Below are 12,639 nucleotides of genomic sequence, written 5' to 3'. Positions count from 1 at the left end.
GGTTGGTTCAGGAAAGGGTCACTGGAGCAAGAGGCCTCCAAACTGAGAGCTAAGGTTAGAGTTAGTCAGGAAAGGACAGAAGGAAAAGAACAAACTGAGACTTTAGTTTGTCCCTTTTGACATTGAGTCCTGGTCTTTTGATTGAGTTGTTTTTCCTCTTAAGCAGAATATCATGAAAAGAAAGTAACACAAGTGTAAAAAATGCTGTGTAGTATGTAGCATAAATATTCAATATTCAAGTAACGTATGGAGAAATGAGAGAAGAACAGAGAGCCTGACTAAAAGAATGAAATAAAGTCAGATTAGGACATTGATGCACTTCCAACTTCTTAGAGAGAAAGATTTCTTAAAGTCAATTAGAAAAATTGGCTAGGAAAAAAGTATTTAAATCCTGCCTAAATGACCTCAATTTCTATTCCAATAAATTACTGGTCTCGTTTGCAATTAGTCATCCAGCTTGTCAGCCATATGAACAGAGGATTTATTTTCTGTTTCAGGCATTGAGCAGATGGGCATCCTGCCACACTAGAACCTGGCTGTGCTTCCAGGTAATATGGGGGAGGGGGCACAGGGGAAAGGAGGTAGGAACTGGGATTATCACCTCGAGAAATTTCCTTGTTGTTCAGTCAGCTCTGAGCTGATATTCCAGCTTTGTTCTGAAATTCAGTTTTAGATTTGTTGTTTGAAAGTTGAGAGACATTTTTCATATTGTTATGTCTGGCTGGAGGCCAGTGGGCAGAGGGAAAACCAGAATGTGTGCAGTCTTAGTCCTAAAAAATGGTGAGGGAGGAACACTTAGCTCATCACCTGAAAGGCAGGGTCTTGAGAGGCAGCCAGGTTTAAGGACTTGGAGGTCACTGGAAGATGCAGTGGTCTGAAGCAGGAGAGGAGCTAGGGATCAGAGGTTGGGAAGAACAGAAACAGGAGACTGAAATGTGGCTGGAAGTGGTCACAGAGCTGTGACTGATCCTGCCAGAGGATGTTGCTCTTGCCCAGGGCGATGCTCAGTGGGTTGTTGCAGGGATGGCCATTCTTACCCATTAGGTCCTCATTGTGCTTTCATTCCAGATAGTTTCTAAGTTGCTGCAAACACCTCAGGTCAAATTCTCCACCCCAAGTCCTCTGAAGGCACTGTGCGTAGAGTTCCACCAAACCAGACATCATGTGCAGTAAAGTTTCTATGGGAAATTGTATTAGTCCATTCTCATGCTGCTATAAAGAACTGCCTGAGACTGGGTAATTTATAAAGGAAAGAAGTTTAATTGACTCACAGTTCCGCATGGTTGGCGAGGCCTCATGAAAATGACAGTCATGGCAAAAGGGGAAGCAAACATGTCCTTCTTCACATGGCAGCAGGAGAGAGAAGGGCAGAGTGAAGGGGGAAAAGCGCCTTTTAAAATCATCAGATCTCAAGAGAACTCACCCACTACCACGAGAACAGCATGAGGGAATCACCCCCATAATCTAATCACCTCCCATGAGGTTTCTCCCACACGTGGGGATTATGGGAACAATTCAAGATGAGATTTGGGTAGGGGCACAGCCAAACCATATTACTCCACCCCGGTCCCTCCCAAATCTCACATTCTTACATTTCAAAACACAATCAGCCCCCTAAAGTCTTAACTTATTCCAGCAAAAATCCAAGTCCAAAGTCCCATCTGAGATAAGGCAAGTCCCTTCTGCCTGTGAGCCTGTAAAATCAAAAGCAAGTTAGTTACTTCCTAGATACAATGAGGTACAAGCATGGGGTAAATACACTCATTCTAAATGGAATAAATTGGCCAAAACAAAAGCCCTACAGGCCCCCATGCAATTCAAAAATCCAATAGGGCAGCCATTAAACTTTAAAGTTCCAAAATGATCTCCTTTGACTCTACGTCTCACATCCAGGTCACACTGATGCAAGAGGTGGACTCTCATATCTTTAAACAGCCCCACCCCTGTGGCTTTGCAGATTATTGTTCCACTCCTGGCTGCTTTCACGGGTTGGCACTGAGGGTCTGTGGCTTTTCCATGCACATGGTGCAAGCTGTTTGTGGATCTACCATTCTGGGTTCTGGAGGATGGTGGCCCTGTTCTCACAGATCCACTAGGCATTGCCCTAGTGGGGATTCTGTGTGGGGGCTCCAACCCCACATTTCCCTTTCACCACTGCTGTAGCAAAGGTTCTCCATAAGGGTTCCACCCCTGCAGCAAATTTCTGCCTGGACATCTAGGCATTTCCATATATCCTCTGAAATCTAAGAGGAGGGTCCTCAACCTCATTCTTGACTTCTGTTTACCCACAGGCCCAACACCACATGGAAGCTGCCATATTCTTTCCTTAATACATTTATTTATTGTCTGCTCCTCTCTAATGTAAAGCTCCATCAAGGCAGGGATTTTTGTTTGCTTTTTATTTTAATTTTTAAAATGTATTTTCAGTGCCTGGTACTATGCCAGGCATGTGAAGGCATGCAATATATATTTCAATAAATACATAATCTTACCTTGGGCTGGGTTCTCTGCATTTTTTTTTTTTTGATAGTTTTGCTCTTGTCCATTGCACTGTGTGCCTGGAAAAACCACAGACACTCAATGCCAACCTGTGAAAGCAGCCAGGAGTGGGACTATAATCTGCAAAGCCACAGGGGTGGAGCTGTTTAAAGACATGAGACTCCACCTCTCGCATCAGTGTGACTTGGATGTGAGACAGAACAAAAGGAGATGGTGCAATGGCACGATCTAGGCTCACTGCAACCTCCACCTCCTGGGTTCAAGTGATTCTCCTGCCTCAGACGCCCAAGTAGCTGGGATTACAGGCACCTACCACCACCCCTGGCTAATTTTTGTATTTTTAGTAGAGATGGGGTTTTACCACGTTGGCCAGGCTAGTCTTGAACTCCTGACCTCAGGTGATCCACCTGCCTTGGCCTCCCAAAGTGCTGGGATTACAGGTGTGAGCCACAGCACCTGGCCTGCTCTTTTTGTTTATCTTTTTATTCATTCATCTCTCCATCCATTCATCCATCCATTTAAATCAACCATTTATGACCTAGTCCCTCATGACTTCCTCTCATACTGCTTTCCTTCTTTATTATTCTCCAACTTTATTGGCTTCCTTTTTGTTTCCTTATAAATCCAAATTGGTTCCCTCCTGAAAGGCTTTGCACATGCTTTTCCCATTGCCTGGGGAGCTCTTTCTCTAGGTCATCTCATGGTGAGTCCATCATACCACTCATATCTCAGTTCAAATGTTCTTTTTAGAGAGGTCTTCCCTGTCCACCCTACATAAATTCTCCTCTGGCTCCAACCTCAATCATTCCAGTCACCCTCGCATTATCCTATTTTAGTATCATTATTTTGATAACATATCATGATCTGAAATGATCGTGTTCATTTATTTGTTTGCTTGTTTAATGCTCTGTCTCCTCCTGTCTTGCCCCCTGGTAGAATATAAGTTTCAGTAAAACAGAGAGACCCCACCGATTTTGTTTCCCATTGTATATCCAATCTCTAGGCCAAAACTTGGAGCATGTTTGATGCTTAATAAATATTTGTAATTGTAATATTTGTAATTAGTAACAAATAATGATCAGGATTATGCTTCTTACGCTGCCTATATTGAAACCCAGTTCTGCCATTGACTATCCCTGTCACTTGAGAACAATGCTTGACTTCTCTATGCCCAAGCTACTTACCAATATATGAGGACTATAATAGTAAATGTGTCCTATGATTGTTGTGGGGATTAGTGATAGCAATAATAACAATAGTCATAACTACCACTGAGCAGTTACAATATGCCAAGCACTGTTTTAATCCCTTTACCTGCATTTAATTGTTTAATTCTCATCACAACCCTATGAAATGGGTGTTATTTTAATTCTCATTTTTTTGGTGACTCAATTAAGATTTGGAAAAGCAAATAACATATAGTTACTAAGAGGTGGAAAAGGGATTGAAACCCAGGCAGTTTGGCTTCAGAGCCTGTAATTTTACATGTGCTAGGAACATAGTAATCACTCAATAAATGTCAGCCATTATTATTATTAGCTATGCAACATTACAAGTGAATATACTATAAATCCTTTTTTTCTCAAAGATGTCAACTGTGAAACAGGCAGCTTAATATTAGATTCTATAAAAAGCAAGAGGAAATTCACACTGATTTTAAAAATGTAATTTGAAAATACAATCTTTTCATTACATGGGGAGCTATTAAATACATACAAATAATATATTTCATATAAAATAAATCTATTTTATTGAACATTAAATCTTATTGAAGATATTACATGTGCTGCATTATACTGGCAACTGACATCTGTTAAAAACAAGCTTCCAGAACGCCAGTTTGGCTTAGGTAATTCTGTGAAAGAGGTTCTGGATTATTCCCCAACACAAATATCTTGGCAAATTATGACAAACAAGCTTTCAGACTTGCTTGTGAATAGTTAAAACTGAACTGCAAATCCTTAAATGTCAAGGGAACACTATTTTTTTTCCTTGTACTTTGAGACTTGTATTATGGACATTTGTATACTTATCAATATTTACTATACTGCACTATTTTTAAAAAGCAGGTAATAAATATTTTCTTCATTATTTTTCTCATTATATTTATGTGAGTCTTGCATTTAGTGGGGAGTAGAATTTTTTTTTACCACTCATTGTTAAATTGTGCATACTTGGGTTTTCTCTTTCATATTCAGGAAAATTGTTTTTCCTAAAATTAAATCATGGCATTGAGTGATTACATGTATTCATGTGTCAACTATGACTTACAGGAAGTAACCCAACTCTATTCAAGAAGGTTTGTGTTCAGATTCTCTATTCAGGCCGTGGGTTTGCTGAATGAAGGAATTTAGAAAGTGGCCGGATTTTGGAGTTGGAAAGGACATTGGGACACTATAATCCAGTTTCTCTTTTTCATAGGTGGGTAAATGGGAAATCAGAGAATTTAAGTGACTTGTCTAAACTCTCACAGCTAGTTAGTATCAGAACTGGGACTGGGAGCCAAGTCTCCTGGTTCCTGTTCTGATGCTTTGTTGGAGGGCAGAGATTATATGCTCCAAGAATTTTGTTTTTCTGTTATAGACAGTAGAACTTAGAAAATCTAGATGAATGGATAGTTAATGTGCCCATTAAACCATCTGTTTCAAAGAATAAATGTTTTAAGCAAAATTTTCATGAGTCTTTTGATTGAACTTGCTATTAAAAATCTGTGAGTGGAGATATATATTTTAGTTTTACTAGAAATAATAAATTTTCCCAATTAAAGTAATTCACATTCATTATAGAAATTGGTAGCATATAGAAAACCATGAAGGTAAAATAACAGGACCCGTCATTTCAGCACTCTTAGACAACCATTGTTAACATATGGATATTTGGATTCTATATTTCATGTTATATGTGTGTGTATAAATATGTGTATAAAGTAATTATAAGTACTATGGATTATATTTAAACATATTATATATTAATATCTATCAATACTAGGTTATATTAGTATATGTAATCCATATTATGAAATAATATATAATTACCATTTGCTTAATTGGGATCATATAATATAATACATTATTTAAAAATTTACATATGTGTTTGGGAATATTCTTTTTTTTCTTATCCTTTGAGTTTGTTTAACTTTGAAATTATTTCACAGTTTGGTAGAACATAAATTGGGCATAATGATTTTTGAGGGGTGGATGTTTTCAATATGAATTCACTCTTTTAAAAGTAGGGATTTATTCTGTATTTCTAATTTTTCCTGAGTCATTTTTGCTATGTAATAATTTTCAATATATTGGCATAAATATGTTCATAATATTCTACTTTTGAAAAACTTTCCCTTAGTTTTATCCTATTTTTTAATAATATTTTTGACCTTTTTTTGGGTCTCATTTATCTTGTTTACTTTTGGATCAGACATATCAGATGAGAATCAGTTTTATTACTTATTTCAAAGAACCAACTCTGGTGGACATAGACTTGCACTGCCCAGAGTTTTCTTTCAGGAAGACTTTGTTGCCCCAGCTGCTGAGTGTACCACCTTTGGCATCTTCAGCTGTCAACCCCTTTAGGTCCCACCTCGGCTACAGAGAACCACCTTGACCAAGGCCACACCCTTTCTTAGGGCATACCCAATGTCTGACTGAGGTGGAGGTATATAGGCCAGCTATTTTGATTTAATGTGGGACAATTTTGATGGGTCAGTTCCTTTTCAGAGCTCCCCATAGGGTCAGCTGAAGTTCTTTGGTTTACATTGCAAATCAATTTCTTTATTTGCACAGTTCTTCTTTCCCTTTCTCCCTTCCACAGGTGTTAATCACAATAGTACTTTCTAACAAATATCCTAAACATTAAACTCTGTCTCAGAATCAGCTTCTTTAATAACTCAAACTTTGGCAGTGGATGCCAGGAGTAGGTCAAGAAAGCTGGTATTAAGATGGGATTTTGGAGCTGTATTATTTACAGTCCAGCTGGCAATGAGGATCCCATCACAGGTAGTAGGAGGAGCACAGATAGCCCCTGGAAAAAGGTGGTGGTCCAGTTGTCAAAACTTTCATTGGTGATAATTTGGGATATTTTGTTAGAAAGGAATGCACTAGCTGGAGTGAAGTATTAGACATTTGTAAAACACGTTGGAAATAGTAAGTAAAAGACAATGGGATTGGATAGCTATTTCTATCCTCTACTAAAGCTCCAAAAAAGATACTGAGAGACTGAGAATGAATAAAAGGCTATTTTGAAAGCCAAAGGTAAAAGCCAGAGACCTCTTTTGTAGCCTGTGAAAAGGATCACATCTCTTGCAATGAGAGAGGAGAGAAAACTGAGCAATATGCCTATGACTTAATCAGAGAGTAGTTGAGCTCCAAAGAGTAAACTTACAACAAAAATAAGTCTACTACACTAATGGCAGGCCCTCAGGTGGGAATGAGCGAGACCCTGACACTTGAAATGGGAACCCCTAGATTCATCCTCCCTTCCCCAAACCTTCTTCTAGGAATCATCTGAGTGTTCCTAAGTAGGCTATCCTATGAATTAAGAGCCACCACCTTATCCTGTTGCCTGAGGCCAATGCAGTAGACCCTTTCCCCAGGAAAACATGTGTCTCTTCAGAATCTTCCCTCACTTCTCCTGGTCACTAGGCTTATAACGAGGGTTAAGTTGCTAAATAACCCAACTGGGAATATACTAGGCCTGATAAGAGAAGAAAAAGACCATACCCTTAAGGAGCCACAAGACCTAGCCAATATGTACTAGCAGAAGCCAGGAAAGAATATGTGAGACTGTGTTGTGAGGGTGCATGATGGAGGTCAGAACTTAAAATTGAATAAGGAAGAGTTTATTGATTTTAGAATGCTCTCCTGAAATACAAAATTTAGGACCTTGGCAAGGTCTCCTTGAGATAGTGTGAACTTTCTACTAGAATGGCTTCTGTGCATGCTCAGTGACTCGAAGTATTAGAAATCCATGGTAGACAGCAGAAAAACGGATTAAAAGACTCAGGGAAATAATTAGAATGGAAAACTATGTTAAGACTTGACAACTCACAAGATGATTATGTTCCACGGGAAAGCATGGCATATGGTCCAGTTACCAAGACCATCATGTATGCATTGATGAAAGCGACACCAGTAGCATTACGAATTTCACTGGTACTCTGCTCTATAGGCCAGGGATGTTGGAATGAGAGGCTACTACAGAACAAGACTCACTGGTAGCAGTAAGAATAATAGACCCCAAAACAATAGAAGTAAGATGACACTACCTTACCATCAGAATCCGAGTGGATACAATTATTGTAATGAGTGACTAAGTCAGAGTGGCAGCCAAGGGGGACTGAGTTGCAGAGAGTTACAGACATGGTTAATAGCATTGATATCCCTAGATGGGTAGCCAATAGGGTTCTAAACTGTCAGAAGAAATCAATAATAGATGGTCAGGAAGCTGGGGGCAACCACCACAATGAAATTACTATCCTTTGCCCAGTTTTCGGATCTGAGACAAATTTCCAGAGCTGGAATCTATTGACTGAAGGAGAGGTTGGTGATGAAAAATATAATTACTCAAATGACTGAGAAATAAATAGAAAACACGAATATTTCTATAAGTATTAAAACTTGAGTTGGCAGTTAAAAATATTCCAACAAATAAAATAATCTTAGAAAAATCTATGGGTGAACACTGTGAAACAATCAAGAAACAGAATCCCTTGGGAAAGGCAAGGAAGCAGATTTTCCCCTAGAGCCTCCAGAAAGAACATAGCCTTACTGATTCTCTGATTTTAGGACATCTAACCTCTAGAACTGTAAGAATATAAGTTTATGTTGGTTTAAGCCACTAAATTTGTGGTAATTTGTTATAGCAACAATAGAAAACTAATACATAAGCTATTTCAAAATACATGTAACAAAGATGTCTGAAAACTTTATAAAGGGAGTTAGTAAAAATGATTAAAGAATTCAAATGGAGATATATGAGTGGAAAGCTATACCATGTTCATAGATAGAAATACTCAGTATCATAAAAATGTAACTATAAATTAGAGGCAGTTTTATGAATTGAATTATATTCCCTCAAAAAGACACGTTGAAGTTTTAATCCCCAGTACCTCAGAATGTGATCTTATTAAGAAAAAAATAGGGTGTTTACAAAGGTAATCAAGTTAAAATGAGGTTCCTTGGGATGAAAAGTAATTCAGTATGACTGATAAACTTATAAAAAGGGATTATTTGGACACAGAAATGAGCATGCACAAAAGGAAAATAAGGTAAAGATGGAGGCAGAGATTGGAATTATGTTGGTATAACCAAGGAACGTCTGGGACTACCAGAAGCTGGAGGAGGCAAGGAAAGATCACAATCATACAGGTTTCAGGGGGAACATCGATCAATTTGCTACCTTGATAGAGGCTTCTAGCCTACAGAATTGTGAGGAAATAAATTTCTGTTGTTCTGAGTGGTATTTTGCTACAGAGGTCCTAGAAAGCAGACACAGAGGCAGTATCAACAAAAGGTTGTGAATAGAGTCACTGGAGTGAGATCACCTGTATTTAAATTTTGGCCCTATTACTTATTAGCTATGTAATCTCAGTATTATTTCATATATAATCTGTGTAGCCTCTCTCTGGGCCTTGATTTAATTGTGTAAAATAGTACATAAATATACTTAAAAGAGGGTCTGACACATAGTAAATACTATGTAAGGGCTAGCTTTTAATGTTATTCTTTCCATATTAATCTAAAATTCAATGGAATATCAATAAAAATTCCCAGGAAAGTCTTTTACTGACATAAAATTGACAAGCTTATAGTAATGTTTTTAGAAATAGCTAGGACTATCCTGAAGAAGAACAATGGTTTCAGAGATGCAGAGGGTGCTTGCCATACTTGGTCTGAAGAATTATTGCAAAGCTTGAATATATAAGATGGTAGTATACTGGTATAAATTTAGAGCAATAGCGCAATGAAAGATAAGAACGTGTTTTGAAATAGACCCACACATATGGGGCACTTGATATATGGCAGAGGTAGCATTGAAATCTACCAGGGAAAGATAGATTACTCCATAGGGGAAAAACCTGATGTCTTCTTTACATCATAAAAGTCAGTTCCGGCCAGTGCGGCGGCTCACGTCTGTAATCCCAACACTTCGGGAGGCCGAGGCGGGTGGATCACAAGGTCAGGAGTTCAAGACCAGCCTGGCCAACGTACAAAAATTAGCTAGGTGTGGTGGTGCGCATCTGTAATCTCAGCTACTCAGGAGGCTGAGGCAGGAAAATCACTTGAACCTGGGAGGCGGAGGTTGCAGTGAGCTGAGATCACGCCACTGCACTCCAGGCTGGGTGACAGAGCAAGACTCTGTCTCAAAATAAAACCCAAAACCAAAACCAAAACAAAAAAGTCAGTTCCAGTGGACTCAATACTTAAATATATAGAAAAAAATTTTAGAACTTTTTAGAAGCAATAGGATAATCTCTTAATAGCTCTAGCATAAGTAATGTTATCCTGCACCATACACAAAACACAAAAAACATTCAGTAAAAGACTGATAAATTCAAATATAAAACCTAAGATTTAAAGAAGGAAATGAAACTAGAAGCTACAAATTGAGATACGAAATTTCAACACATAAAATAGTCAGGATATTAGAATCTAGATTAACAGCAACAACAACAACAAAATCCTCCTAAAAATAAATAAATACACACAAATAATACAATAGAAAAAAGAGCAAGAGACGTGAAGTGTAATTTTACGAGTAGGAAACAAGAATAACTCTTAAACCTGTGAAAAAACGTTAAACCTCACTAGTAATCAGAAAAATACTAGTGGAAACTACAACTAGAAGACATACTTTATACCTATACCTTAGCAATAAACAAAATGTGCTGCAATAAAAATCACTGATGAGGCTTTTAGCTACTGTGGGTGGAATACAAATTGAAAAAACTACTTTGCCAAACCCTTTGAGATGGTATCGTGTGGTTTAAGCTGAAAGTCATAGGTAGACTCTAAGGCAGTCCCCAATGCATCCCTCCTCCTGGTATTTACACCCTTGTGTAAGTTTCCTTCCCTGGAGTGTGGACAGGACCTGTGGCATGCTTCTAACCAATAGAATATGGCAAAGGTGATGGGAGGTCACTTATGTGCATAGATTACATAAAATCTGCCTTCCAAGTTGTTCACAGATGCTCTTTCTTGCTGGCTTTGATGATGCAAGCTGCCATGCTCATGCTGTGAGTTGTCCTATGTTAAAGAACATACGACAAGGAACTCAGAACAGACAGTCAACAAGAAAGTGAGGCCTTCAGTCCAACAACCCACAAGAAATTGAATCCCATCAAAAACCACATGAGTTTGGAAGCAGATTCTTCCTCAATCGAACAGTCCAGTGAGACTCCCACTCTGGCCAATGCCTTGTCTGCAGCCTTAGGAAAGACCCTGAAGGTGAGGATCTCACTTGTATACAGATTCCTGACCCAAGAAACAGTGAGATTATAAATGTGTGTTGTTTTATGTTGCTAAGTTGGTGGTAACATTGTTACATAGAAATGGATAACTGATAAAACAAATTTCCTATAATTCAGCAATTCCATTCAATTATAAACCCTCAAGAAAGTCTTACACTTTGCCAGGAGACATACACAAAAATATCCATTGCAGTATTATTTGTAAAAGTACAGCTATAAATATTTGAGTATAAAAATAGGATAATGGATACATAAATTTTGATACATGCATATTATCAAATACTAAAAAGTGTCAAAATAAATGAACTACAATCACACACATGAACCTGGATGAAGTTCACAAACACAGTGTTGAGCAAGACAAGAAAGACACTGAAGAATATGAACAGAATGGTTTCATTTGGAGTTCAAACAGTGCAAAACTAAACAATATGTTGTTTGGGGAGGCACACTTTTGTGAAAGACCATTGTAAACATAGAATTGAAATAATTGCTATTTTGGGGGGGTTATTATAGGAATTAGTATTTCTGTAGAAATTAGATTGAAGAGGGGCACATAGTAGCCTTAAGAGCTATAGATAGCATTCTATTTCTTAAACAGGATCAGTGGGTACCCTGACTTCTAAGAAAACTATTCTTTATGTCTTAACATATATTTTATATATGTTCTTTTATCTGTATAAAATATTGCACAATACAAATTGATTCAAGACTGTTCCTATTGTTATAAAATTTATAGAGAACTATATTAAGAGGGGCCTTTTCTTTGACTTAACTACAATATAGCTCTAAATACTGAAAAAATTGATAGATTCTTGGTTGTCCTATCAGGTACTTATGGGTAGTGAATACCTTTATCTTCTAGTCTAGAGACGGGGTTTAGGAACTTAACATCTGCCAGACTTTTAGGGGCTTTTCCAGGTTACTTTTAGTTTTTATTTTTCCCTGAAACAACTACTAAAAAGGAGAAATGAGAGCATACAATATATATCTAATAGGAACTTGAGGTAGAGACAACTGGAAAGAGACCATACAGGACAGATATAGACTTGAATGGCATGAACACTAAGCTTCAGGAAATTAAAAAAAAAATAACACTTAATCAGGTTAAATAAGACCCAATCATTTATAATAAAATTTAGAACACCAGAGGAAAAAGAGATCTGAAAAGTAACTGGAGAGAAAAATCAGATTACTTACAAATAACTCTTGTTCGAATGAGAGCTGTTTCTTGGTAGCAACAATAGAAGTTAGAAGGCAACAGGATACCTTCTCAAAGAACAGCCTCCAGATTCCTGGAGAATGAAATACTACATATTATTATGTTTAATTATAAGCCCAAGTCAAGAAGCTTCTGGTAGAAAACGCTGGAGAGAGTAAGACTCAGAGAGCACTTGATTGACATTTATGACCTACTGTTTAAGATCATAGAAGCAGCATGTTTCTTATTGCTATTAAAATATTATCACAAATTTAGTGGCTTAAAACAACAAAAATGTATTATCTAACAGCTTTGGAGGTCAGAAATCTAAAATAGGCTTTACTGGGCTAAATTCAAAGTATTGGCCCATGTTCCTTCTGGAAGCTCTGCAAGACAATCTGTTTGCCTGCCCTTCTGTGCTTCTAGGGGTTGCCTGTATTCCATGAGTCATAGCCTCTTCCTCTGTCTTCAA

General features: G+C 37.8%; 1 long non-coding RNA gene across 1 annotated transcript; it reads right to left on the bottom strand.

Annotated features, from left to right (window-relative positions):
• Positions 1–807: 807 nt before the first annotated feature.
• Positions 808–12,264, bottom strand: LOC105487872 (uncharacterized). The gene is made up of 5 exons (XR_011620665.1): positions 12,167–12,264; positions 1,628–1,694; positions 1,272–1,340; positions 1,038–1,178; positions 808–891 (listed from the first exon to the last, which is right to left on the bottom strand). It is a non-coding gene; the product is annotated as an uncharacterized lncRNA (long non-coding RNA).
• Positions 12,265–12,639: the final 375 nt, after the last annotated feature.

This window comes from Macaca nemestrina, chromosome 3 (assembly GCF_043159975.1).
Source record: "Macaca nemestrina isolate mMacNem1 chromosome 3, mMacNem.hap1, whole genome shotgun sequence".
Classification (NCBI taxonomy): Eukaryota; Metazoa; Chordata; class Mammalia; order Primates; family Cercopithecidae; genus Macaca; species Macaca nemestrina.
The sequence above is the reverse complement of the archived record's forward strand: the minus strand, read 5'-3'. Positions and strand labels throughout refer to the sequence as shown.